Genomic DNA, 27,456 nt, shown 5'->3' on the forward strand with positions numbered 1-27,456 from the left:
GTTAAACACTACCATTATTAAAAGTTAAGTAGATCATATAAAAATCAGGAATAATTAATACTCAAAATTCATCCCTTCTTAATTACTTTTACCATACTATGATCCAAGGTTCTGAGATGTTATATACCTGCTTAAATTTTGGAATTAACATATGTTAATTAACATACACATTTCCACAAAATTGACTGCGAGAATTTGTAATGAGATGGCATCAAATATGTAGATAAATTTGGGGAGAACTAATATCTTCATAATACTCAATCTTCTAACCTGTGAGCAGTGGATTTTGCCATGAGCCACGATACCATTCCAGCAGAAGCAGCACAGCACCTGGCAGGATGGACATGAGAGGACAGTGGTAGCCAGGAGAAGGGAGTGCTAGAAAGGGAGGATTCATAGTTCCATGGGCATCTGGAGAGGGGACTTCCAATGGGAAAATGAACAAGGGGCCAGTTGACACTGGGCTGCTTGGGTGTGGGGTCACAATGAATACGACAGTACTCACATGAATCTGAGAAGGGGCACTGAAGGAAAGCTCAGAAACTTCTCTGAACCTTGTGGCCGCTGAGGGTTGGTGGAGCTGATGAGGATAGGAACACTGATCTCCATGGAGTGGAAGTTGTGGGATGCATGAAAGGACTTCTTTGCCATGGTGAGGGAAGTGAAGGAGTGGGAATTTTTGGTGTTCTTTTTGGTGTCAGTAGTGCTTTGAGGCAGAGCTGCTCTGGGCTGCTGCTGAGGTACATGTTTAAGCATCAACTCCTGGCATGGGAGGCTTATCCCATTCTGTCAGCTGCTTAGCATTCAAGTTAAACTCAATGTAGGAAATTAGAAATATTCCTATTTATTCTGCCAACATTCCTTCAGCACAGCTTACATCCACTCTTTGGATCACAGTCAGAACATCATCTTTAACAAATGGAAGGCGGTCATTATGTGCTGCTTTTTTGTCTTTCACTTCAAAGTCATATAGTGCTTTGTACTGAGGTGGGGGCTGAGGCAGTGGTTTAATAATCTGCACTAAGTTTGTTGGGAAAAAGCTATGGATCCCATTGACTTACCCTGTGGAAACAGTTTTCAACAACATGTCATCAAAAAAAGATGTCACATTGCTGAATTTAAAGTCTCCAGGCTCGTTTTATTGATAGTTAAATGTCCTAACACATTACAAAACTAACAGGTATACCCCTCACGAGGCCTCCAGCCTTGCACCCAAGTCTGCCACCCACACTGGGAGCTCTGTAGATCTTTTGCACTACAATTAGCCGTAGTGCTGCCCTGAATCCTTAATGCATTTTTCCAATTGGTTCCACTGCCCCCACTGGCTACGTTTCCAAGGCCTGTGATTGATGCCATACAGGACCTCATCAGCAGGATGTTACCTGGAAGTTCATCGTGGGAGCCAACAAGAGTCCTCCACTTGCAACAACTGAGGGATCTTACGATCCCAGCAAACATGCTTTGCAAAACCTGTGCTGGCAAGGCAAGACTTTTCCAGAAGTACCAAGGACACTCCAAAGATCCAAGGAGACAGATTCATCCATCTTGATGTACTTTAATGAGAAAAGGCTTCAGAAATGTTCATAGTTGTGTGCAACTCTTTTAATGATTTATGTAACATCCACGTCATAATTTGCTCTTGCGACTTGGCTCCTCCTCCTTGTTCTTGGTCCCACAGTGGTGGCCATGGCCAATGCAGATTCCCCCCAGCCTTGCCTTTGGATCCCTGTTTCTCTGAAGCAGGCATAGTGGCCTCTGGATACTCATCTCTCCTGCCCCCCTCTCTGTGCAGACACATTACATAGGTGTCACTGCCTCCCACTTGCCCAGCCTTAAATGTTATTGTTTAAATCAATTGAATGCTCGGTGGGTTAAAAACCAATACGTGAGAGATGGCATAGTACAAATTTCTATCCTGGCTTGAATATTTTGTGTCTGTGTGACTTTAGAAAAAGGATGTCTGTTCTGTTTGTCCTTTAAATGATGGGAATAACTCTTTTATAGTGAATATGATGATGATGATAGTGTTATTGACCTCCATGTTCAGATGAAGAAAAGGCTCAGGAAGTTCACTTGAATGTAGGTACCTTGATACAGATGCTATAAATGAAAGCAAGCTACTCTCATTTAGTGACTTTTATATCCAGAGAAACAGCTCTGGCAAATAAAAAGGGACTTTAGCCTGGTTTTTGAGTGTTTTGCTTGATGGCTAACTGGTTCTATTTTGTATGTAACTGGAGACAGTTGGTTTGAGTCCCAGAGTTGTTGCTTTTTAGTTGTGTGCCTTGACCAGTAATCTATCTGAAACAGTATGATTTCTGTTGCTATAATTGAATATTACCCTTGGTAAATTATAGAGAAAAGACATTTTATTGGGCATCCAGTGAAGCCTACAGGGTCATGAGGTGACAGAGGACAGCAGGACATGGTGTTGCACTTAATGGATCTGGAAGATCCTGTGGTCTTTTTTTTTTCTTTTTTTTTTTTTGAGACAGGGTCTCCCAAAATTGTTGAGGCTGGCCTTGAACTTGTGATATTCCTGCCTTAGCCTCTTAAATGGTACTAGGATTACAGTTGTGTGACACCATGCCCAATTGATAATTTGATTCTGATACAGGTATGCATATTGTGAAATATTCACCACAAACTAATTAACATATTTGTAACCTCACATAATTGCATTTGTTAAAATGTTTCTAAACTTTCATAACCTTTGTAACTGGACAAGAGTTTTAGTTTACATTGATAAAACTCTGGCCCTAGAAATAGAATTGATCAAATCATACATGGTGGCATAATGCCTTTGAACTTTAGAGACATTTAGGAAACCAAAGACTACTAGTGAATGCTTTCCTTCAAACATTAGATTTGGTTGATCAAAAACTCAAGCATAACTAGGAACAAAAGTATATTAGATGTCTTTTATTTACATCAAGTAATGAACTCTATCTTAACAACAACGTAAATTCATCTACAGTATCTAAAGCCATTTCAAAGAGTCACATCTTATCCTTCTTTTTGCTATGTATTTATAATTACCCAGTTACTTGGAAGTTTTACATCCTGTAAGGGGTCAAAAGAACATCTGAAAAAGATTTTGAATACTTAAATAAGTGATAGTCTAGAAAAATTGACATGAAACCCAACTCAAATTACAAGTTCCTTTTTTTTAAAGAGAGAGAGAGAGAGAGAGAGAGAGAGAGAGAGAGAGAGAGAATTTTTTAACATTTACTTTTTAGTTTTCAGTTGAAACAACATCTTTATTTTATTTTTATGTGGTGCTGAGGATTGAACTCAGTGCCCCACGCATGCCAGGCAAGCGTGATACCTCTTGAGCTACTTCCCCAACCCCCAATTTTTTTTTGGAAATATTACATATGCAGTACTTAAAAAAAACAACTTGTTACAACTGATTTGTGCCCATGTTAGCAACTTTTCTAAAAAAATTACTTTTTAAATAGTCTCACGTAAGAGTTTTTATATAGAAATAAATCAGATTACTTCTATAGTAAGTGTCAACAGGATCCAGATGTAGCTCAGTGGTAGAGAGCTTGCCTAGCATGGAGAAGGCCTTGGGGTTTAACTCCCAACACTGGAAGAAAAGGAAAGGGAGAGAAGGGAGAAAGAAGGAAGGAAGGAAGGAAAAAGGGAGTGGACAGGAGGGGAGGAAAAGGAATGAGTCATTACAATAAAAGGGCAAGTAGTACAAATAAAAATATATGATGTACTAGCTCTTTAAATTATTTTACAAAGTTTTAGAATTTTAGTTACATTAAACTGGTTGACATCATGACTGAATGGAATAGCACATAATAAGCTCCACCTTGGCCTGGATTGAACTAAACCAAGGGGTGGGTGGGATAGAGAGGAGTCCTCTCTGGCTCAATTGGGACAGAGTTGAACCTGCACTGCTTTAGGATGCACAGCATAGTGAAGGGGCCAAGATTTCCCTGATAGGCACTTGAATGTGCTAGGCCCCTGAGAGCCTATGGCTGTGGCTTCCCATGTCTATGCCCACAGCTCCACCACTCTGCACCCCTGGAACTTTTTCACAATGGTATACTCTGTTGCCTGGTGCAGGTTTGATTCCTGACCAAAGACCTAAGTGTCCACAGTCTTTGGGCGTGGATGGGCAGGCTGTGTCTTCAATAGCTGATTGATCCATGGAATCTGCTGGGACTCATAGGAATCATCTTGCGGAATCCTTCGATGCCCATAGCATCTCTCCTTGAGTTTTTTTATGTCTCCTTCAAACTGCAAGCAGCCTTACTGTGATGGAGGGGCTAAGGTTTGCCCCTCAGCTGTATTTGGGGTTTGTCCAGGAAGAAGGACACAGGGCTTTGGCATCATTGTCTGTGGATATGAAACCAGGCCCTCATCCTTATGGGTATCCTTGGGAGTTGGTGATATATGCAGCTGTTGGATTTTTTGCTGTTCTGTTTATGTGGAGATGTTGTCAGTGTGTTAGAAGCAGGTGTTATGTGAGAAGAGATAAAAAGCTGGCTCCAAAACTTGCTGGACTAATTGAAGAAAAATGTCAACTACTTGGAAAAGTTAGCCTTCTTCAAAAAGATTATGAAGGCTTAGAGTCATCTTTAAAGGATGCCATTTTGGAGAAGAAGTCAATAGAAGCAGAAAATTTGGAGGCAATATATGAAAAGCTAGATAGGTCTAAATCTAAACTTGGGGATGAAATACTTTTTCTAGAAAAAGACCTAAAAGAAGAGAAAACTAAACATTCTCTACAGGATGAATTGATGGCAGATATATCAAGAAGGATTAAGTTCCTAGAAGATGAATCAAAACCCCTCAAGTTACTAATAGCCAAAGCTGAAACAACCTTGAGAATATTTCAAATGAATGCAGGAGGATATAAGGTAGCAATAAAAGAGGTTTTCAAAAAAAAACCCAACTTCAGGATAGTCAGAAACAACTTTTACAAGAAGCTGAAATATGGAAAGAAAAAGGGAATGACTTTAAAAATCAGAAAATAACATTGGAAAACTCTACAGTATATGCAGAACAAGTTCTAAGAGGGAAAGAAAAACACATTAGTCTCTGACTGAACACTTGGTGCAGATGAAAGATTGGGCTTCTGTCCCTGGAGAAGAACTAAAAGATGATGGTAACTTGGAATTGAAAATGAAGAGTGAATCAGAAATTGGTGCTCACTAAGATGATCAGCCAAAAGGAGCTTTGAAGGAACAGGTTTATGGTGCTAGTTAAATGCCCCATTTAAAACCTTAGAAGGAGAAAGAAATAAAATGTTTACTTTCTTATCTGAAGTAGAAGAAGTAAAGGAAGACCTTATAGAACATATTAAAAATTTTAAGACAGTGCAAGCATCTTTGCAGTGAAAAATACACAATTTAAAAGAGAGAATCAGAATCTTCAGCAGAAATTTAATGTCAAGATTGAACTAAATCAAACAATGTAATGAAACTCCAAAGAAAATTAATAGTAGAGGAAAATTACCAGGTAGAGCGAGAGGAAAAACTTTCTGAAGTGGATGAAAACATCATCCATGTAACTGAACAGCTGGAGAACTATAGAAAGCAAGTCAAAGATCTTGAAGAAGAATTGGAGAGAACCATTCATTCTTATCAGGGGCAGATTATGTACGAGAAAAAAGCACATGATAATGAGCTTGCACCTCGGAGTGTAAAAGATACCTCAAGATTTAAGGAGACAAAATGTTCACAACAGACAAAAATTAACTGAAAATGTGGTTAAATTTAAACTTTTAGAAAAAAAGATACTTATGCACTTGATGTTTAAAATACAGCCTTTGCCAGAGAGCATTCCCCAAATGGTCTGTCAGTATTGGGAATTCAACTGAAATGATGGGTCCTCTTTTGGAAAAGTAGGGCCCACTCATATTCTCATCTTTGGTGCCAGTGGGAGGAGAAAGAGGCTCAAGAGGCCAAGAGGATCCTCTGTGATCTCAGTTTATCAATTAAAGGAGAAAATCAGGCTATGTTGAGTAAACTGATCTTCAGAGAGTGCCTTGTGCCTTATAATACTGAGCCCCAGTCACCTCCATGGGAAAAGGCCTGTAGGATGAGGATCCCTTCACCAGGCCAAGCATAGTCTGATCCACATCTTCCTCTACAAAGGTGCGTGCGTGTCCGTGTGTGTGTGTGTGTGTGTGTGTGTGTGTGTGTGTGTGTGTATAAAATCAAGTCATTAGGTTAAGATGTGCTCATTCATGCCAGGATTGTTTGGTAGGAGTATGAGTATTCTATGGGTTAAAATTATATTCCAATGAGCAGCAAATTGTGCAAAATCACAGGGTATATATGCAGGGGCGTTATCTGTTTTTAAATAAGCAGGCTTGTCCATAGTTGCAAAGCAGAGTAATAAATGGGAATTGTAAGGAGGTAAATATTTACATCAATCTGCAGTAGCCCAAATAAACCCAGAAAGATATCAGTGGAAATATGAAGAAAGGAAAAAGAATAAAAAGGAGGAAAATGTTTTAATACCCATTTGCCTAAGTGCATTAGAATGTTACTCCTTGGGGGTTTACAGATTCCCACATAGGGACCCAGAAGGGTGTACAATGAGAATAGTTATTGACAGTGGCCTGAGCTTTTGGGGAAGAAATGGAAAAATCTACATTTATGAGCAGAAAATCCATGAGTTTTTTGACTAGAAAATGCTTGAGTTTTACAGCATCTGACAATAAAAGATTAGGAACCTTACAGCGGTATCTGTGTGGGTATTATTCTCTGTCAGAGGTTCAGGAATCTTGGTGTGGCTGTGCATATGTGCAAGGAAGATGGGGGACTTGTGATGCTGTGAGTCTGAAGTGGTAAAAAAAGAGATAGTAAATTGGAATCCAGACAAGGGGATAACACAGCTACAGAAATATGAGGAACAAGTTTAGATATATATTCAGAATCTGTGGTAATGTTTAAAGTAGTAGAAAATAATCTCAGTGCCATGATAATGGAGGTTAATTCAGCTTGCTGTGGAGAGATTTGAGGCTGGATCCTGTTGTTTCTTTAACAACTGAACAAAAAGGGAGAAAGTAGTTGGATGTCAGTTGTAATTTCTAATTTATTCATTTAAGAAATCATATTTATGGAGATTAAGCCCAATTATGTTAAATTTAATTTGCTTATTTTAATTGTAAAATTACAATATCAGAAAAATATGATTAACAGTATTAATCATCTCTTCTCTATTGAAGAAACATTTAGAAGCAATGGACATTATGTTCCACTTTAAACATTTTTTAGAAATAAAGACTTTATTTTCTGGCCACCTAGAATTTTTTTTAAATTTATCTACATGCAGAAGTTTCTTATTCATTGGTGGCATACAAATTAAAACACAATATGTCACTATTGCTCACCCATATAAATCACTAAGATAACAAAAGACAGACTGCAATAAATGTAGTTAAGGATATGGATAGATTAGAGTGTCCCCATGTTACTACTGGATTGAATTCATACAGTTGTTTTGGAAAGCATTGGTAATATATACTAAATTTCAAATATGTGTAACTGATGATCCAGAAATTTACTCTTAGGATATAAATAACAAAAATACTTACATGCAATTTAGCCAAACACATCTACAACAGCAATCATAGGAGAATACTTCTTCTCCTCCAAAGAGGAAGCAACCCAAATGCCCACAGGTGGTAAAATTCTTCAAGGCACCTCTTATTCATAGAAAAAAAAAAAAAAACACAACAGGAGGCTATCAAAAGGCAATGAAGAGACTTGGGCTTCAGGCAGTGGGACATGTGATTTTTACAAACAATGCTGAAGTTAAAAAGTTACTTTTTTGACTATATAATTCCATATACATAAAATATAAAATGGACACAAAAATGCATTCCTATATAGCTAATAGGGTTATCTTTAGAGGGTTATGACAGGAAGCGAAAATGGAATTAGAGGCTGTAGGCTCTGCTCTAGTTGTTTTTTGTTTGTTTGATTGTTTCAGTTATAAATGAAAGTAGAATGCAATTATGCAGTTTGGTATATCATACGTGGATGGGATATTATATTTTATTATATTTCTTATTTTTCTGAGTCTACATGTTGGAGAATCATATTGGTCATGCAGTCACGTATATACCTACAGTAAAAATGTCTGTTTCATTCTACTATCTTTTCTATCCCCACATCCTCTCTCCTCCCCTCCCATCACTTTTCTCTACCTAATCTAAGGTAACTCTATTCTTCCTTACTTACTCCTGCCTTATTGTGAATTAGAATCTGCCTATTAGTAAAAAGAAATAGGTGTTTGTTTTTGGGGGGATTGGCTTATTTTGCTTATCATGATATTCTCCAACTCCAGCCATTTACTGGCAAATTCCATAATTTTACTCTTCTTCAAAACTGAGTATATATTTCACATTTTCTTATCCATTCATCTATTGGGAGACACCTAGATTGAATCCATACTCTAACTATTGTGAATTGAGGTGCTACAAACATTGATGTGACTGCATCACTACAGTATGTTGATTTTAAGTCATTTGGGTATAAACCAAGGAGTGGGATATTTTGGTCAAATGATGCTTCAATTCCTAATTTTCTGAGAAATCTCCATGATGCTTTCCATAGTGTTTGCACCAATTTTCAGTCCCACCAGCAGTGTATGAGTGTACATTTTTCACTGCATCCTTGCTAACATTTATTGTTGCCTGTATTCTTGATGATTGCCATTCTGGCAGAAGTGAGATGAAATATTAGTTTTTATTTGCATTTCTCTAATTTCTAGAGATGTCGAACATTTTTTCATATATTTATTCATTATATTTCTTTTTCTGTGAAGTATCTATTCAGTTCCTTAGCCCATTTATTGATTGGGTTATTTGTTCTTTTTTGGTGTTAAGATTTTTTGAGTTCTATATATATCCTAGAGATTAATGTTTATCCTGCTCTAATGAGTTCATTTGTTGAAGTTTGGAGAGCAGCACCTAGGAAGAAGAAATTGAGGGTGATCTTCTGGGGTATGTGCAACATTGGAGGGCATGGCCCACCTTTAAGGGCTACGATATTTCTAGGCTGGAGAACTGCAGCTTGTGCATCCATTATTAGAACACAAATAAAACATATTATTTACATTTTGATGACTCATACTGTAAACACTATTGCATGGTTTACTTTTTCCCTCAGTGTCTGATTTTCCCTCTGTGCTGTGCTGTGCTGTGCTGTGCTGTACATGTGATGTGTAGTCTGCCCCTGTGGCACAGTCCCGAGTCCACACTGCTGTCATTCTTCTCTGACTTGGGTAGCTTCCTCTGCCCTGTTTGGTTCGTGCTTACTGATAAGTACTACAACACAACATAGTGTAATTACATTAATACCATTCTTCTTTCTCTTAGACTGTAAACTCCTATGGGGCAGAAACACTATTTGAGTTTCCTCTGCATTCTAGCACTTGATGAGCTTGCACCCATGCAGTACACAGTCAGATGAATGCTGGAGGTGTGGCCAGGCCATATGGCAGCCTCTGCAAGGACAGGATGCACCTGACTAGGGAAGTGATTTTCCACTTAGCAGTGAATTTCCCCCAGAAGCTCACGTTTGGTTACAAAGAACTGTGCAGTGATGGAGGGGTCCTTGACCTGCACTGTCCAGCTGGGGAATGTGACTGCAGATTGTGTAAATGTGGCTGATTTATGGAGAAACTGAATTTTAAATTTTATGTAATTTTAATTAATTTAAATTTAAATGGTCATGTGTGGCTTGTGGCAGGATGTAAGGAGCAGATGATGTCTGCTGATAGCAAAAAATAGTTTTTGTTGTTGTTGTATCCTTAAATGGTCATCTTGATACTTAGGAATGGTGAGTAATTTAGCAAACACTTAGTGAGAAGCCAAAGCAGCCTACTGTGTGCTGGGTGTCTTCACCTCCATGGCAAAGTTGGTGGCATCTCTTGTTAGGACTGTGAAAGCGACAAGACCTCTCCACAAGGCCCTTCAGCGAGTGCTCTTAGAAAATGGTAGCAATCAATCTTCTCAACCCTTGGTCCTTCATGTGTAGTGGGGAGGAGAGATGTGCATCTGACCCACAGCTCCTGCTCTTTGAGTTTGGAGAGGACAGAGTGGACTGTTGCAGTCAGGGCACTCCCATCCCAGCTGTGTTCCTGAGACACAATGTTGGGGTCATTGCTGGTTTTCTAGCTTGAGTACTGCTGCCCACTGTCTGAGAGTGCCAGGTGTTTTAGCACTCTGAATGATGGTCTGAGCACCTTGCTCCTTTTTTGGTGTTTTTGAAAGGTTTCAGGACTTGTGCCCAGTGTCTGGCTCCTCGCTGGTTCCCTCTTTGATTCAGCAGATCACAGGAGCCACTTCCCAAAGCCCAGGTATGATCTTGCTGTGTTGTTTCCCAGCTCCTCCAGGGTTCCTTCTTTCCTGGAGGTCAAAATCCACTTCCTTGGACATGGGTGCATCCAGTCAGTCAGTGTCTCCCTCTCCCTTACGGGGTCCTACTCTCCTGAGTCCTTGCCATTGGGGCCCAGCACATGCTCAGCTCCCCCACACAGTGCTCTTGCTGATTGCCCTTCCCATCCACCATGCCTCCATCCTCCCTTCCTGCCTTACCCAGGTGGCCATGTCTTCTGGCTCTCCTTCCTCCCAGAGCTGTGACCCCAGTGCTCAGGCAAGCACTAACTCCATGTGGAGAAGGCCCAGCCTCCTCACTGCCCCTACACCTGTTTCTGCCTGAGTTTGCATCTGGCTGTCTTGTAGCGTGCTTATGTGCAGGGATTTGCTTTCTAAACTTGAAGATTTGTTAAAACAAGTGAGGAAGTTAACAGCAGTTTCAGGATCTAAGTCCTTCTAGAGCAGGGTCCTTTCCTAATGAGAAGGACCCCTAGACACTCACAATGCGGCAGTTTCTCCAGGGAAGTCCTTTGTGTATGAAACCGCAGAAGGTATCTCTTCTTCACAAAATCAAGGGTCTCTGTGTAGCAATAACTTTTAAATATTTGCCAAGTGAGGATGGCCATTGTGGAGAGCACATCCCCACACATGATTCCTGCAAACTAACACTTGGAAACATGGGCTGTTTCTTATGTTGCTGGTGAAAGACAGCATCAGCTCCTGCTTCACTGTGTGGGTATGCTTGCAGCCCAAAGCAGAATTTAAAGTGAAATTTACCTTGTTGACTTCACTTTGAATTTGCTTCAGATTTAGGTGCAGTGTTGACACTTCTAAGAAAGCAACTTGCTTTTTTCCCCAATATGAGCCGGGGACAGATTTCTGGTTACCAGAGCTGTCAGAAATGTCTTTACCAAATATCCTGATGGCGTGACCCTGCACGAGGTACCACAGGGCTTATTAAGAAACATGCACTGACACCCATCATAACACAAGAGAGAGTTTGATAAGTCATCAATGTGTACAGGGAGTGCTATTGATTTCTGGATTAAACTATAAAAGCACCTGTTGAGTGCTGCTCTGTGACCAAAAATGGTAATGGAACAAAAGCTAAGAAAGGTCTGAAATGACTACAAATGGAAATCTTAAAATCCAGTTGTTTATGGTTTCTATAGTGGAAAATTAGCACATTATCAAGCTTGTGGGTGAGATGTGCAGTGGGGCCTTTGTCAGAGATGCAGGGAACAGGCTAGGAGGGGCATGGAGCTCTTGAGCAGCTAATGTTTTTATTCATGGTGAGATCTCCTTCCTCTGGTTGTCATTGCTGTTTTCACATCAAGGGAAGATGGGTGCTACTGCTTGACAGTGACAATGACATTCCCCTGGGGGTTTATAATTTAATTTATGATCAGACAAAGAGAAGGGATGGGACTTCAGCAGGAGAATAAAGAATAGCATTCTGTAGAAACCTGCAAATGGAAAGGAGCCAAGATCAGAGAGAGCTGGCCCATGCACAGTGTGGCTGTAAAGCAAACCCTGGTGAAAGCTGTTTCTTCTGAGGCATGGTACCTATAATGGGCCAAAAGGAACAGCAGGGAAACTACCAGCAAACCTCAGAGTACATGCACATTTGGTGATGTTATCATGCTTTGTGATCTATCAAGACCTTAATTAAACATCTGAATATTTCTCAACTGGGAAAGCCAGTAAAGCAACGTGGTATCTGTCCCTTTAAACAGCCCTTGATAAATAAGCAACACTCAGTGCATATGTTCTGGAAAATGTGAATGAGGCAAAGGCACTTGCTGTTCATCTGGTCCTTAGATAAGTATCTGATATTGAAAATCTAATATTGAGTGCATGGCTGCATCATCATTGTTACCAGCCATGCTGATGGAAGTTTTCATTTGTATTGTACTTTTTTTAATACTACAAGTATTTTGCCTAGATATTTGCTGTGGACCACATAACACTGGTTTGGGAATGTTACTCTCATTTTAAACATGAGAAGACTAGGGTAGCAGAAGTTCTTGTGTTGTTACTGAGAGGGTGGTGAGAGTCTTACAGCTGGGAGCCAACTGTTTCTAGGTACTAAAGCTAAAGAATCTTTCCCTAGTCAATGCATAAGAAGAGTCCACCAAGGAAGACGGCAGGATGTAGATGTACGGCATAACCTACCCAGTGATGTGCACCTTTCAGTCTCTTGAGTGACTCTTCTGTTTCTCATCTTGGGGAAGTGAGCACAGATGATGTCCTCTTTGGTTTTGGTGTACCAGCATCTTCTTGGCTGGCTTTCCTCATTAAGCCCTCCTGGTGCTGCAGGCTTGGGAATAGCAGTCTCCCCCCTTGTGCAAGCTGTTAGGAGCTCTCACCACTGGCCTGCAGGGAGCCAGCCTGTGCTCAGGGCCAGCTGTGCTCCTTGCATGCAGCTTCCAGTCTGGAAGCTGTTAATGGCATGAGGATATAGTCCTGCACCTTTTTGTTTTTCTTAAGGAAGTTTTTCTGTTTGACATGGAGGGCAAGACAGAATCAAAAATCCTCCTTCAGTTTGCAGACTGATCCCCAGATTTCTCATCCCTTTATTAAGAAGTGCGGCACATGTAGGTAAATGATAAAACCATGTTTTGAGTTTTGTTTTTGTTTTGGATGTTATATAACTCACATGGCTTAAATAAAATAAGTATTCAAATATTTTAAAAAGGTATTTTTCTTCATTTTTTTATGTTACCATGCTTTTGTGCTGTGCTTAAAAGTTAATCAGAATCACATTGCATTTCTTTTTACGTGTTTCCTAAAATTCCTATCTACTAAAAAAAGCAGACCAGACTATTTGAAGCATTTTCTTAAATAAAAAGAGGCCTTAGAGCAGGAAACAGAGGCAGATTCCTTTTCTCCTTTTTCGGGCTTTCAGATGTCTTAGGAAGCATTGCAGAGGTCCATGATGGGTGCCACTGGCAATTTTGTGTGAAGATTCTTGTGGGATTTAATTTTCTTGTATACCTGCTACAAATTTATTTCAAATTTAAGCTGACTCAAGTGAAATGCTCCTAATTCCATTAAATTTGTGGCTGTCTCACACTGGCTAGAGGAATGTCATCACTTAGTGTTCCTTCCAACTGTATTTTTTTTTTAATTTTGCTGATCCCAGACTAAGATTATTTTCTGTCTCATTGATCAGAGCAAGAACAACAATTAAAAAAAAAAGCAGAGGGAGAGAGCTCCAGTGAGAGAGAGCACATTTCCTGCCTCCATGCTAGAGGTATAAGGAGTAGCCCAACAACCTCACTCAGCTCTGATGAGCCATAATGACTGCCCTGCTCCACACAAGACTCCTGCAGCTCCCAGTACAGTCCTCACCTGGCAGGGTTGAGGTACAGGGAGAACCCGGTCACTCTTTGAGACTATGCTTTTCTGTAGTGCACAGAAACTGTAGTGCTTTAAAAATATACCTTTATCCCAGACAAAGGAGCCCCAAGGTGACACTCAAGGACATGTTCTACAGAATCCCTGTAGGCTAGGTGAGAGCAGGAGGATAAATTCAATGTGTTAAAGGGAACAAAGGAAAAACTCACCAACCAAGAGTACTTTGTCCAGAAAAACTGTCCTTCAGAAATGAGGAGCAAGTAGGTGATGACTCTCCCAAAAAAAAGCCACATTTCCCACCATGAGGTCTATCCCTGGAACTGCTGAAGGGAATGAAGTTGAAGCAGAGAAACAAAATTACTAATTAGCAACATAAAACATAAAAGCACAGACAGCAATACTATAAGTAATACTGAGTCAATATTTCTCTCCAGTATGTGGAGAGAGAAAAAAAAATTTAAGACAGCTATAGATCAAACAGATTGTCAATATACGTAGTAGAAAGTGATGGAAATGTTGACATCAAAAGCATAAAATGTGTGTTTTAAGTAGCTAGTCAAAGCACAGAGTTGTATATGATTGAGATTAAGTTGTTATCTGCATAAGATAGTTTAAGATTTTTATATAAGCTGTGGTAACCACAAACCAAAAATCTACCTCAAAGCACAAAACACAAATAGCGTACCAGGTGCTGTGGGTTGAGTATGTCCCAAGGGTTCACATGTCATTTGCATGAGAGCATCAGTCTAGGGTCTCTGCTTGCCCATTGTCTTAGTCCCCTGACACTCACAGCTCTGCCCAGGCAGGAAGGGAAGTTGAGCAGGCAGTACCACTCAGGGTGGACCCAGGGCTCCATGGTCTTACTGCCAGGGCTGGAGTTCTGGACCCAGCAGTTACTGGTTTTGTGATTACCTTGGGCAAGTCACTTACGCTTATGAAACCCCACTCAAGTCCTGAGCAACAACAGGATGTACTTTTTAGGACTATCAGGGAGGGTTAGACAGAACAGTGTGGGAAGCACTTGACCCTCACTCAGGATGGCTCTGCTCCATCACATCCCCGTGAGCACTGAGCTGCTGCCAATGGGATCCAGCACCCAGCCATGATCAGGATGCCCAAAATTCAACTGCGTAATACTTATAATTACCCGTACTGCTACTTTACTGTTCTGTAAAGTCACCTGGAAACGTGAGCTGGGGAACGTTGGGGTGCTGATCCTAGTAGCAGCAGGGTTAGGTGCCTTCCAGCCTCTGGTTGCACTTGTTTGTAGCCACCACCAATACGTCATCTTGTGGCATGTGTGCTTCTGTTTGAGATATCTTAATTGATACACGCTGCTAATTGGTTAGCATGAAACAGGGCCAGCAGCACCACAGCTTGTGTTGGAAAGCAGTTTCTTTGATGTGTGTGTTTCTTTGTGAGGCAATCTCAGTCTTCCTTTCTCAAGAGCACAAGAGCACTTCAGCATGATGTATGGAGGGTGGTTTTTTAAACTTTTTTAGAGAGAGAGAGAATTTTTTAAATTATTTTTTAGTTATCGGCAAACACAACATCTTTGTTTGTATGTGGTGCTGAGGATCGAACCCGGGCCGCACGCATGCCAGGCAAGCGCGCTACCACTTGAGCCACATCCCCAGCCCCTGGAGGGTGTTTTAAACAGAGCCCTGGGCAGGTGGAGAAAAAAACACTTGTTTATAGTGTCTTTTTTTCAAAAAGGAAGGCAGAGGCCTCATTCAGTCTTGGCAGGGAGTATAGCTATCAGGTGGCTCTGGGCACATGGGCAATGATTTGGGGGTTACAGGTAAGTTTTACAAGCAGTAAACTTGCAAAAACAGAATATGAATAATGAAGATTGGCTACACCTAAGGTGGTAATTTCTGGAAAATGTTCACTGTTACTATTGCTGCTATTAGAAAGGGTACTGAAGGACAGGGGCACAGGGAGACCTCCCTTCCATCTGGAAGTTTTTCAGGGTACCCTGGGGAAGCATGGGAAACAGAAATCCATCTCCAGGTTGCTCTGTGCCAACTATTCCCCACATTCCTCCTATACTTTCTCTTTTCCTTTCTTTTCTTTTATACTTCTTGCAATTTGCAAGGGTCTGGATTGAAGTATAACAGTGGCTACAAAGACCACATGCCATCTCCCATCTCCTAGGAGCTGTAGCACTGGGTGCTGGGAGGATGAGACAGACATGAAGCTTCCAAGCTGTAGGAGACACGTGATCTCATGAACACATTGCTAAGCCCGGTTGGAGATCCCCACATCATCCTGTTGACCTCCCTGTCCTGTTTGGCCAGGAGACTCAGTCATATGAACAGAAACTTGAGCCCTGGCCAGAATTCAATTCTGTGGACGTTCCTCAACACATATCCCACCTTGACAGATATCTGGCATCATCAGGGAACTTCTTTGATTTTCACATCTACCTTTTCTATGAGTGTAATTTCCTTATTGGTTATGTTCCTGGATAACAGAATGCCTTTCTGGAGAGGATGAATTGCAAGCATCACTTACATTGATAATTCAAAAAATAGCATCTCATGGTTTGAAGATGATAGAATAGCCAAACTCTGTTCCTGCACACTTCCCAACTTGGCCAGGTAGAATCAAGTGCAATGTGGCCAGAGTGCGTGCGCAGTGTGGGCCTGCCAGAACCAAAGTCCAAGGCAGGGTGACTTCCAGCCAGGCCTGAGAGGAGACATCTGATGGCTTCATTGCCATTGTACCATATCGAACTCACTAGCATGTCCCAACCTACCTGTAGCATCAAGATGGTCACGTGTCAGGAAGCATGGATCTTCTGAACTGTGGAGTTGCAGTACTGAAAGGTAGAGGAAGAGCCTTTATTAGCCTTATTTTAAGGAACTGGCTCACCAGCTTTGGAGAGTACCAAGTTTAATGTGATGTGCAGGGCAGATTGCAGGCTAGAGGCCCAGGGAAGTGCTGAGGTTGCAGCTTAATCTGGAATCAGTCTGCGGGCAGAGGTTTCTTTTCCAGAGGGAAGCCCAGTCTTATTTCCTAAGGCCTTTCATTTGCTGAGGCCCACACACACTATGGAAGGCAATCTGCTTGACTCTCCATCTACAGAATTCAGTGTCAGTCACATCTTTAAAATACCTTTGCAGCAACATCCAGGCTGAGTGGCCACATGGACACCATAGTCTGGCCATGTGAACATACAGGATTGACCATCACACTCCCTTCCTCTCACCAGGTATCTTCAAACCCAATATCCATGGGTCAGCCTTTGATTAAAATTCAGGCCTCAGAAAAAATACACACTTCCACTGTGTTTGGCATTTAAGTCACCTGATGGATGGATGGTTGACCTGAGGAATATGAATTCTGTAGTTCTAAGATGGGGAGAGTGGGTCAGTGACAGATTCCCTGGTGCACTCAAGGGCAGGTTCAGTTGCAAAGTAGCCTGGTGTCTGCTTCTTTAGGAAACGTCAAGCAGAAACAAAAGTTAACACAACGATATTGAGTCAGACAACAGGTTTGATCTGTGCCTCTGGGGCCCTCCTAAAACCACCTAGGTAAGCTCCTGCACAGCAGCTCCCACTCCCCCCGCCAAAAGACTAAACCCCCAGACACAAGGGGACTGTACCTTACTGTTATCCAGGTGATGTCACAGTGGTGCAGTTTCAGTCTTTCTGAATAATTTTTAACGTGTTTTGTTCCTACTCATCTTTATAGACTTTCAAAGGCTCCAAGTTCCTCTGTGGTTCCTATTTGTTCATCCCTGGATGAAGGCCCTTAAGGATGGATTTCCACTTCTGTCATAACAAATTTCTCTCTTTGTACTTATATGTCTCCATAAAATCATGGGCACAGGTGGATAATTATTTCTAAGTCCTTGTTCTTCCCAAATTGAAAACTCTAACATTCAATCGAAAAAGTACACTTCTCTCTCCCTCTATCCTCCTCTTTCTCCTTCCCTCTCACAGCCTCCTTTCTTTCCTTCCTTCCTTTTTTTTCTTTTAGAAATTGTACTTTTCCTGGATTCTAAACTGTCAGTTGGAGAATAGCTGTTAGCTAGAATTCTAACTGCTCTTGAAGTTCATTCTTTCTCTTTAAATAACTCCCAGGATTATTAGCTTGAAAAAATTGTTATTACCAGTAATTCCTTCAATGCTACAGAAATTATTTTCATTGTGAATTAATTTTTTTCTTCTTTACAGAGTAAAAGCCCAAGATCATAGGCTGGGAAATGGCTTCAAAACAGAGCAGTTGAGGATGACCTACAAACCCCTGACCAGTGCCTCTCAATGCTTCTGTGAAGGTCCTCGAAACCCAGGGAAGACTGAGATACCGTGACTGCACAGAGGAGCCCACACAACATGAATATGCCCCGTAACATAGCATCCTGGGTGGGATCTGCTGACAGAAGCAAGACAAGAACTACAGAGTGAGTAACAATTGGACATTAGTCAACATGTCAGTGTAGATTTATTGATTTTGACAGATGGTCAAAGCCATGTCTATGCTAACCATTGGTGAAACTAGCTGAGAGGTATCATTAATCTTTTGTACTGTCTTTTTAGTTTTTCTATGAACTAAAACTGTACTAAAACTAAAAGTTTATCTTCTGAAAAAAGCCTAGGCATGGGGCACAGGTGATACTTTCAGTTGGCTGGTGCAGGGAGAGTGAGTGGGAAATCATGTGGGAGATGCTGATAATAGGAGTGGATCCTGTCACACAGGGTCTCACGGCCTACCTCGGCCTCATGCTCCACCCAGTGTGGACATGGGCAACATGCAGAGGCTCTGAGGGGCAGAGCAGTGTGATGGGTGGTACATCCCAGGCCATCTGGAGTGGTGTTGAGAAGGAGGGTGGGATGCTGAGTGACAGGTGTAGCAGGAGCTGTGCTCCAAGCTCAGCAGGAAGAAATGAGATCTGGAGTAACTCACTTCAGGAAGGCAGGGAAAGGAGCTTATGGACATGAGAGTTTTGAGGAAACAGAATGGATCAAACTTGGTGACAAGCTGTGGGGATAAAAGGGGAATAATTTTGTTCCTTCCACTCATTCATTTAACAAAAATTCACTGGGAATGTAGCACATTTTATCACCTAGCTCAGGGGTCTCACATTCCTAGGAGGGAGGCAGACCACAGAAAGATACACTAGATTCTTGGCAAGGCCCTTTGGTGGTGAGAGCATGTTGGGATACCATGTTTATCAAAGCCATTGTCCAAGAGGGGAATTGATCTTTCAGGAGTAGAACACAAAGTGTGGCTGGCAGGAAAAAATATTGAGGTACTGAATCCAGGTAAACTGCACATGTGGATTGAAAGCTTGTCCAGCAGACAGGAACAGAGCTGTGTGCTCTCTGACCACAGTATTGAGGGCCACTAGGAGGAGGGCCAGGCGTTGTGACCAATAGGCAGAGGGCCTGGCTGGAGGATGCCCAGCTCACCCTGCACTCTCCTTGCAGTGGCAGGGCCTCCCTTTCTCAGTGGTGATCCTCAGGTGGACTCCACAGGTGAAGAGAGCAGTAGTCAGAGGCGGAGCCACTGTGTTCTGCAGCCCCACCATTAGGGGATGGGCTGTACAGAAGTAGGAGGGTTTTTTTTGAAGAGAAGGATTAACTTGAGCCTTTAAGCTTAGGAAAGTTTCTGGGTGCTGTCAGTCTCCCTTAATGTGGTCAAGACAGTGATGGTAGAAACCTGTTGTAGAGTGTCCACTGGCCTCCTCCATCTGCTAAACAGCGTCCTTTTGGAAAAGAGGACACAGCTGAAAGGGAATGCTGCCTGTTCTGGTATACATGAGGTTGTCTGAGGGCTGGGGCAAGCATAGCTCCCTTGTTCTTCCTGTCACCAGGAGTATCCAGAGGGGAGTTTCACTTTAAGAAATGGAAACTTTTTTAATTTAATTGATTTTATTTTTTTAAATACATGATAGCAGAATGCATTACAATTCATATTACACATAGCACAATTTTTCCTATCTTTTTATAGAGAGTATGTTCAAACCATTTCATGTCTTTTATAAATGTACTTTTTTCATTAAAAGTCTTATTACACATATATACCTCAGGTTTTCATAACTCTGATTGTATATAATGTAGGTTGACACCCAATTCGTGTCTTCATACTTGTTCTTTGGATAATGATGTCCATCACATTCCACCATTCTTGCTATTTCCCTGCCTTCTCCCTTTTACTCCAAACCTTCTTCCCTTTATAGAATTCATCTATTTTTCCCATGCTCCTCCTCACTATACCAGCCTGTATGAGTCAGTCTCCTTATATCAGAGAAAACATTCAGCATTTGTTTTTTGGGGGGATTGGCTAACTTCACTTAGCATTATCTTCTCTAACACTTATCCACTTACCTGCAAATGCCATGATTTTTCTCTGAGTAAAATTCCATTTTGTATGTATGCCACAATTTTTTTATCCATTCATCTACTGAAGGGAATCTAGGTTGGCTCCACAGTTTAGTTATTGTGAATTGTGCTAGTATCAACATTAATGTGGCTGTGTCCCTGTAGTATGCTGTTTTTAAGTCCTTTGGGTATAGTACGAGGAGAAGGATAGCTGGGTCAAATGGTGGTTCTATTCCCAGATTTCCAAGGAATCTCCATACGGCTTTCCATATTGGCTGCCCCAATTTGCAGTCCCACCAGCAAGTATGAGTGTGCATTTTCCCCCACATTCTCACCAACACTTATTGTTGTTTGTCTTCATAATAGCTGCCATTCTGACTAGAGTGAGTTGATATTTAGAGTAGTTTTGATTTGCATTTCTCTGATTGCTAGAGATGATGAACATGTTTCATATATTTGTTGGTTGCTTATATATCCTCTTCTGAAAAGTGTCTGTTCAGGTCCTTGGCCCATTTGTTGATTGGGTTATTTGTTTTTTGGTGCTTAGCTTTTTGAGTTGTTTGTAGGCCCTAGATATTTGTGCTCTATCTGATGTGTGAGGGGTAAAAATTTTCTCCCAGGATGCAGGCTCTCTGTTTACCTCTCAGACTGTTTCTTTTGCTGAGAAGAAACTTTTTAGTTTAATTCCACCCTATTTATTGATTCTTGATTTTAATTCTTGTGTTATAGAAGTCTTATCAAGGAAGTTGGGGCCTACTCCCACAGGATGAAGATTAGGGCCTAGTTTTTCTTCTATTAGATGCAAAGTCTCTGGTCTAACTCTTAGGTCCTTGATCCATAAAGAGACCCAGAGTAGCTAAAGGAATAGTTAGTAAGAAGAGCGAAGCAAGTGGCATCACTATACCAGACCTAAATTATAATATAGAGAAATAGTAACGAAAACAGGACAGTATTGGCCTAACAACAGACTTGTAGACCAATGGTACAGAACAGAGGACACAGAGATTAATCAACACAATTATAATTATCTTATATTAGACAAAGTTGCCAAAAACATAGCCTGGAGATAAGATAGCATTTTCAACAAATGGTTCTGGGAAAACTGGAAATCCATATGTGACAAAATAAAATTATACCCCTATCTCTCAACAAGAAATGGAAATCTTCAGAGTGTTTACACACTGCAGGGAGGAACACGGACACGCAAGAGACTCTACAGAGCAGAGGCCACTGGTAAAGACAGGAGGTGGAATACTTCTTGAAGCTGCAGGAAGTGACGTGAACAAGAGTGTGTCTTCCTGCAGCTATGTGTGTCAGCATGTGAAAGGGACATTCACTCCAGGTCACCTTCATTCCTGGGAAGTGGGAAGATGTATGCCCAGAGAGGTGTGCAGGCTGGAGTTGGGATATGGAAGCACAGAGAGGAAGTGTCTGGAAACCAGTGCAGAGAGTGCATCGTCGGAAGCTAAAGACCCAATTGGACCTGTGACAACTCAGGCATGAGACTTCAGTAGTAATAATGGAGGCATCTACTTTATAATAAATTCTTCTTGAAAATTGGCTTATAAATGACATTTTGACAAATTATTTCTCTTTCATCCAGGAAGACAAATAAGAAAACCATGTGCTCATTATGCCTAGGGCTGGGCAATAAAAACAAATAAGGCAGAGGATCCAGCCTCATGAAAGGGCTCTATCTATAGGGAAAACAGGCCACGCACAGGCATAGGCCTGCTGCAAGGAGGCACTGTGGAGGCTGGGCTATAAGAGCAAAGAGCAGGGTGTGCATGACTGCTTCAGAGTCTCTAGAAAGTTGATAATTGTGTTAGTCCACTTTCCTACACTGTAACAAATATGTGAGCTAATCAGCTTATGAAGAGAAAGGGTTTCTTTGGGCCCACAGTTCTAGAGATGCCAGTCCACAATGGTTTGGTGCTGTGGCTTTGGGCCTGTGGTGGGGTGGCCATTCATGGTGGGAGGGTGTGGCAGAGCAGAACTGCTCCTGTCATCAGCCAGGAAGTAAAAGGGGAGGAGGGATCAGCTAGAGTCCCACACTCCTCCTCAAGGACACACCTCAGAGGCCTCAGGACCTACCACTAAGCCCACCTTCCACTTCATCCCCATAACACCACCCAGTGGACAAAGCCTCAGTAAATGGGCTTGGAAGATCTGTCAATACCCAAACTGTAGCAAGGAAAGTCTCTTAAAGGATCCATGAAATGGACAAGCATGGCTGTTCCTCACTCCCATTCTGGTTGCGAGTCCAGTGACTCTGTGGTCTCTCCACCCATGCTGACCCAGGAATTCATGCTGATTGCAGCTGGCACTGAAGCCACCAGGGATTCATGGCTATCTGTTCTGCACCATATAGAGAAACTGGAGGAATTTGCTCCAGGCCTGAAAGTGAGGTAGATGATCCATCCAATCTACTATGAGGGCTCAGTCACATGCTCCCAGCCCAACTTCAAAGGGAGCTGTGCCAGGAAGAGATGGCAGGACTTGAGTGCACCCACCAGCTGTCCACCATGATCCTGTCCAGCATCCCTCAATATCTATCTATCCACCCACTCATCTCACATGCACACATTCACAGACATACACATGACTTCAAAGAGAATAGTACACCTACAGCATATTTTGTAATTATGCCTACAAATATTATGCTAGTGTCTTGTCCATTATATAACAAAGTTTCTGTTTGCCAATTGGAGGGTGAATGAGATCATTTTCTGTTGAACTTGGTTTTTGTGAAGACTCAGTTTCTGTTACAAGTGAATATACCTGGAACAGTGTAAAAGCATGAATGTATTCAGTACTTATATTGATTTATGGTTGGTTGATACACAGATCACATCAGAATTGATTTGGTTGTTTTGGAAAAGTTAAACAGCTTATGTGTGTTGAGGGGCAGTGTTGCTTTAGAGTTCTAACAAGTGAGGCTATGTTTAACCCATGTACTTTTTCATTTGAAACAAGAATTATATTTGGAGCATGTGCCTTTAGTAATTTAATTTGCTTGGTCTTTATACTGTGTTGGATGATTTACTCCCCAATTCATGTTCACCTTGAACTTTAGAATGTGAGGTTCATGGTCTTTACAGATCTAATTTATTTAGGATTATTAAGGGTGTACCCCAATTCAAAGATTAGTAACCTTCTAAATGAAGAAGAGGACACAGAGAGACAGAGAAGAAGACCAGGTCAAGACAGAGCAGGCCCTGGGGTTAGCAGCACCAGCTGAGGACAACTAGCCAAAGAAGAGACCAGGAGAGGTGAAGAATCCACCTATGATCACAGTCTCTAAGGAGCAGAAGGTTGGCAGCCATCAGGCATCCATGTGTAAATAACCAGGAGAGATAGAACCATGTGGTAGCCAGTCTTTCCCAGGAGGAAAAAAAAAATCTGTCTTTTTTGATCTATTGCTAATTTTAAAAATAATTTTATGCTACACATGAAATTATACAGCCACATAACAGAATAGATGAAAAATGAAGGGGAAGAAAGAGCCCCCATAGTCCCACATCCTAACACATGGTGCAGTTCCTCCTCCTTTCACACCTTCTCCTCATCTCTAAGTTTTGCATGGTGCTTGCCATTTCCCCCCTTTCTCTTCACTGGATTTGGTTGAAGATTCTAATTTGTCGAGGTGCAGAGGAGGTGTATCTAATATCAAGTGGAATGGAACCTGCCCACCTGCCACGGGGCCTCCACTTCCAGCCTTCCTTGCATACATTGGTCTCACACTGCACCAAAACTCAGCCATGTTTGTTGATAGTATTTCTGGTAATGGCTTCCATAACTCTAAATGACATGTTCATGACAATTTATTTTTTTATTGTTTTTTTATTAGTTGTTCAAGACAATACAATGATCTTAACATATCATACATTTGATTCAAATGGGGAATGAATTCTTATTTTTCCACATATACAGATTGCAGGATCCCATTGGTTATACAGCCACGTATATACATACAGCAATACTAGTGCCTGTTGTATTCTGCTGCCCTCCCTATCCCCCGACAATGTATTTTTATTATGACTCATTAAAAAACATCAGAAGTATGGTATAACAACCACCCAGCTCCACAGAATGCTGAAATTCTGTACCTGGATTTAGTTTTTAAGAAAAAAGTTTGCAGATCCATGTGAGCCCTGCCCTCCACTCACAGACCCCGACCCCAGTGACCTTACTGTGTTCATCTTTCCCAGGAACACTCCTGCTTCAGCTGCTCCCAGTCCTGCACAATCCCTTCACATTCTTGAAGATTATAAGGACCCACAAACAATTTCCTGTGAGTGAATAATAACTATCAATATTTGCAGTGAAGCAAAGATTGGGAAATTTTAGAAATATTTATTCATTTCTTTTAAGTTATTTTAAACTCATCACACATTAGAATAGATATTTTATGAGAAATAGATGTATTTTCCAGAGTAAATGAAGAAAGATGAAGTGTTGCTTCTTTTTAGCTTCTTTAATGTCTGATTTTCTGCAAGACAGCTGGCGTCATAGGTCAGCAATGCAACCCAAGTGCTGTGACATTCAGCTCCATGGCCTTTGGGAAACAGTCCCACGCTCATAGTAGAAGGAGAGTCAAAGAAAGGTGCCTTAGTCTCCTGATGTTTTCATCATTGTTGTCTTTAGAGTAAAATTCCTGTATCATAATGCCTGACTGGAACAAACGCTTGTCCCAGAGCTATGGAATGGCTGCCCACAGGGCCTGGAGTTTGGGTGGCAAGCTGCAGCCAGACGGAGCCCATCACATTGGCGTGGCCTGAGACACCAAGACCAGACTTAGCCCAGGGTGGGTGCTGACTGCCCACAGCACTGCCTCCAGAACTCCAACCTCTACAATCCCAAGACCTCAACTTCCTGCTGGCCAACCAATAGTGAGAAAATACGATTGGGGTGAACTTGAATGGAAATTCAGGCTTCAGTGTGGTGACAATCACAGTAGTACTTTTCCAAACTCTGATTATCATGAGTCTGAACCAATATCATTGACCCAAGTGCTATACAATCCCCTAGACTAGCTCCCTTGGACTGAAAACCTGCTGTTGAATTCCTTCTTGCAATTGGAAGAGTTCTGTTTCTATTTTTCATACTTAAATAAATTCTACTGCTTTCACACATATCTTCTGGGACATTCTTTGGATTTGTGTGAGAACAACCTGGAAATAAGTTGGTAGTGAATTGCAAGAGTCTGTTGCAATACTGGAGACCCTCCCCAGGCAGGGAGCTCTAGCACAAAACTGAAACACACTGCTCAGTGGTAGTGGAGGACATGGCCTGGCCAGTTGTGACCCTCAGAGCTGACAAGGGCAGGGATCCCCTGCTGTGATTCACAGTAAACACTGAAATAGGCTTTCTTGGCTTTAAAGAGGCCTGCAGTGTGCACAGACTCATCCCACCAACAGAAGTGGTGGAGTTTCATCTCAAACTGGTCTCATGACTGTGCTAGAAAGTAAGCCATGTCCCCCTGTGATGCACATGCAGTGACTGCAGTCCTCTTCTGGAGGTGATTCTGAATTCCAACTTGTTTCCTCCCAACACAGCCTTCCCAGAGCAAGATGCTTTTATATATGTTAAATCCATTCCTATAGATCAATGGACTTCAGCATAAGAAAATACAGTGAAATAAAATAAAATGATGAAGTAAACAACTACACATGCTGTCCAGAAATTGCAATTACACCACCAGGTTTGTTGTTCAGGTGATGTTCAGATTACTGGCACTGGACACTATTCTGCTCTGGTTTGGGTATCAGTGAGGAGGTTTTGGGGCTTGACAAAGTGTTTTTTGTAGTAATACCAAGGGGCTGGAGCTACCATGGTTATTTTTGCAAGGGTTTTAAGTACCCAGTGTGGAAAAGTCAACACAGCAGATGCTAGGATAGATCTTTAGGTCCCTGCATTCTGGTCCATGGCTCCCTCTTGAAACTTGTCTTAAATCTCAACACCATATACAGATAAGGTAGCCACTCAGTAGAGTCATTGTCTATACCCAAGCAACAATGATAGAAGTAACACAGCTAGAGTTCAAGAAGCTGAATTTACCAGTTGTGCTGGTGAGCAGTCTGTGAAGATGCAGATCACAGCAGCCAAGCTGGCTCATTTTAAGTGTTAGTAGCTAATCAAAGAGGAGACGCTTAGGAAACCACGGTTTTGAGGTGAAACTTCATTCACTGCTGCTACCAGGTGGGGTCTGCACAAGCTGCAGGCCTCTGAACTCAGGAAGTGCTTATAGCTCCTAATGGCAGGCCATGACCACCAGTGTTGCAGTATAACCCAGCATCTCACCTTCCAATTTTTCTTTTGTTTATTATGAATTCAAAGAATGAAATTCTCACACCAGGATGAGTGAGTGTAATAGTAGAATTCATTGAGTTACAGGAACACAACTCATGCCACACAAGAGAGGAACAGATAGCCGGTTTTCTCTGCCAAGTGTGCTAGTCTAGGGATTTATAGAGCCCTTGGTTCACTGCTATTGGTCCAAACTTATGCTAACTAGGGCTTGGAAAATCAATAATGAAATTGTTAGTCCTTAATCCCATTCATATTTAGCTTTACTTTGCTCCCTGCTTTGGGAAGCAGGAGACTGAAGTCATTGACTGCACATGCTCAGTGGGTATCTGAAGCCATGGCACTGCTATAGAGTGTGCTTCTGTGGTAGGTGTTCCCTATGCATAATCCAGGCTTCAGCAGAGTGACAGAATAGCTTGCCCTGATCTACCTCAGCATTGGCCTGCCCTGCCTCAGAACCTCCTTGGCTACATAGCAGTCTCCTCAGGGCCACAGGCCACATGAGCTCTATATCTGCATTTTGACAAGAACCAGTAGGATGGCTGATTTGGCTCAGCAGCCAGGAATCCCCATCATCTACAAGTGTCAGCTTTGAAGGTTGCAACCAGCAAAGTCTGAATCTTCTCCACTACCATTAAGTGGCATATCATAGCTGTCAGTGTTATAGCTCTGAACCTCTGCTATGCTCTCCAGTGCTGCAATAAGGTCTAGCAGTTTAACCTCTAATGTCTTTCTAGGTTTGCCTCACACATCCAAAGAATTAAATTAATGAGATAAGGAAGGCAAGAATAAATGGAATAAATTTAATTGAAGTGAAAATAAAAGCAGAATTCCTATAGAGACAAAAACAGACCCAATATCAGGTTATCATCTAAGTGTGCTAGGCGAGGGGTTTATATAGCACTTGCATCAATGCTGTTGGTTCAAACTTATGCTAATCAGGGTTTGGAAAAGTACTGATGCTATTGTAACAATGCTTGAGCCTCAATTTACATTCAGGTTCACTCCACTCCCATTTTCTCACTTTTGTCAAGCAGGAGGTTGAGGTCCTAGGATCATGGAGCCTGGGAGTTCTGGCTGCAGCGCTGAGTAGAGTAGGTA

The 27,456-nt window shown here is 41.7% G+C and overlaps 1 pseudogene; it reads right to left on the reverse strand.

Annotated features, from left to right (window-relative positions):
- Positions 1 to 265: 265 nt before the first annotated feature.
- LOC143402190 (E3 ubiquitin-protein ligase SH3RF1 pseudogene) overlaps positions 266 to 27,456 on the reverse strand; it is a 37,573-nt pseudogene continuing 10,382 nt past the window's right edge.

Source organism: Callospermophilus lateralis, chromosome 6 (genome assembly GCF_048772815.1).
Source record: "Callospermophilus lateralis isolate mCalLat2 chromosome 6, mCalLat2.hap1, whole genome shotgun sequence".
Taxonomy (NCBI): Eukaryota; Metazoa; Chordata; class Mammalia; order Rodentia; family Sciuridae; genus Callospermophilus; species Callospermophilus lateralis.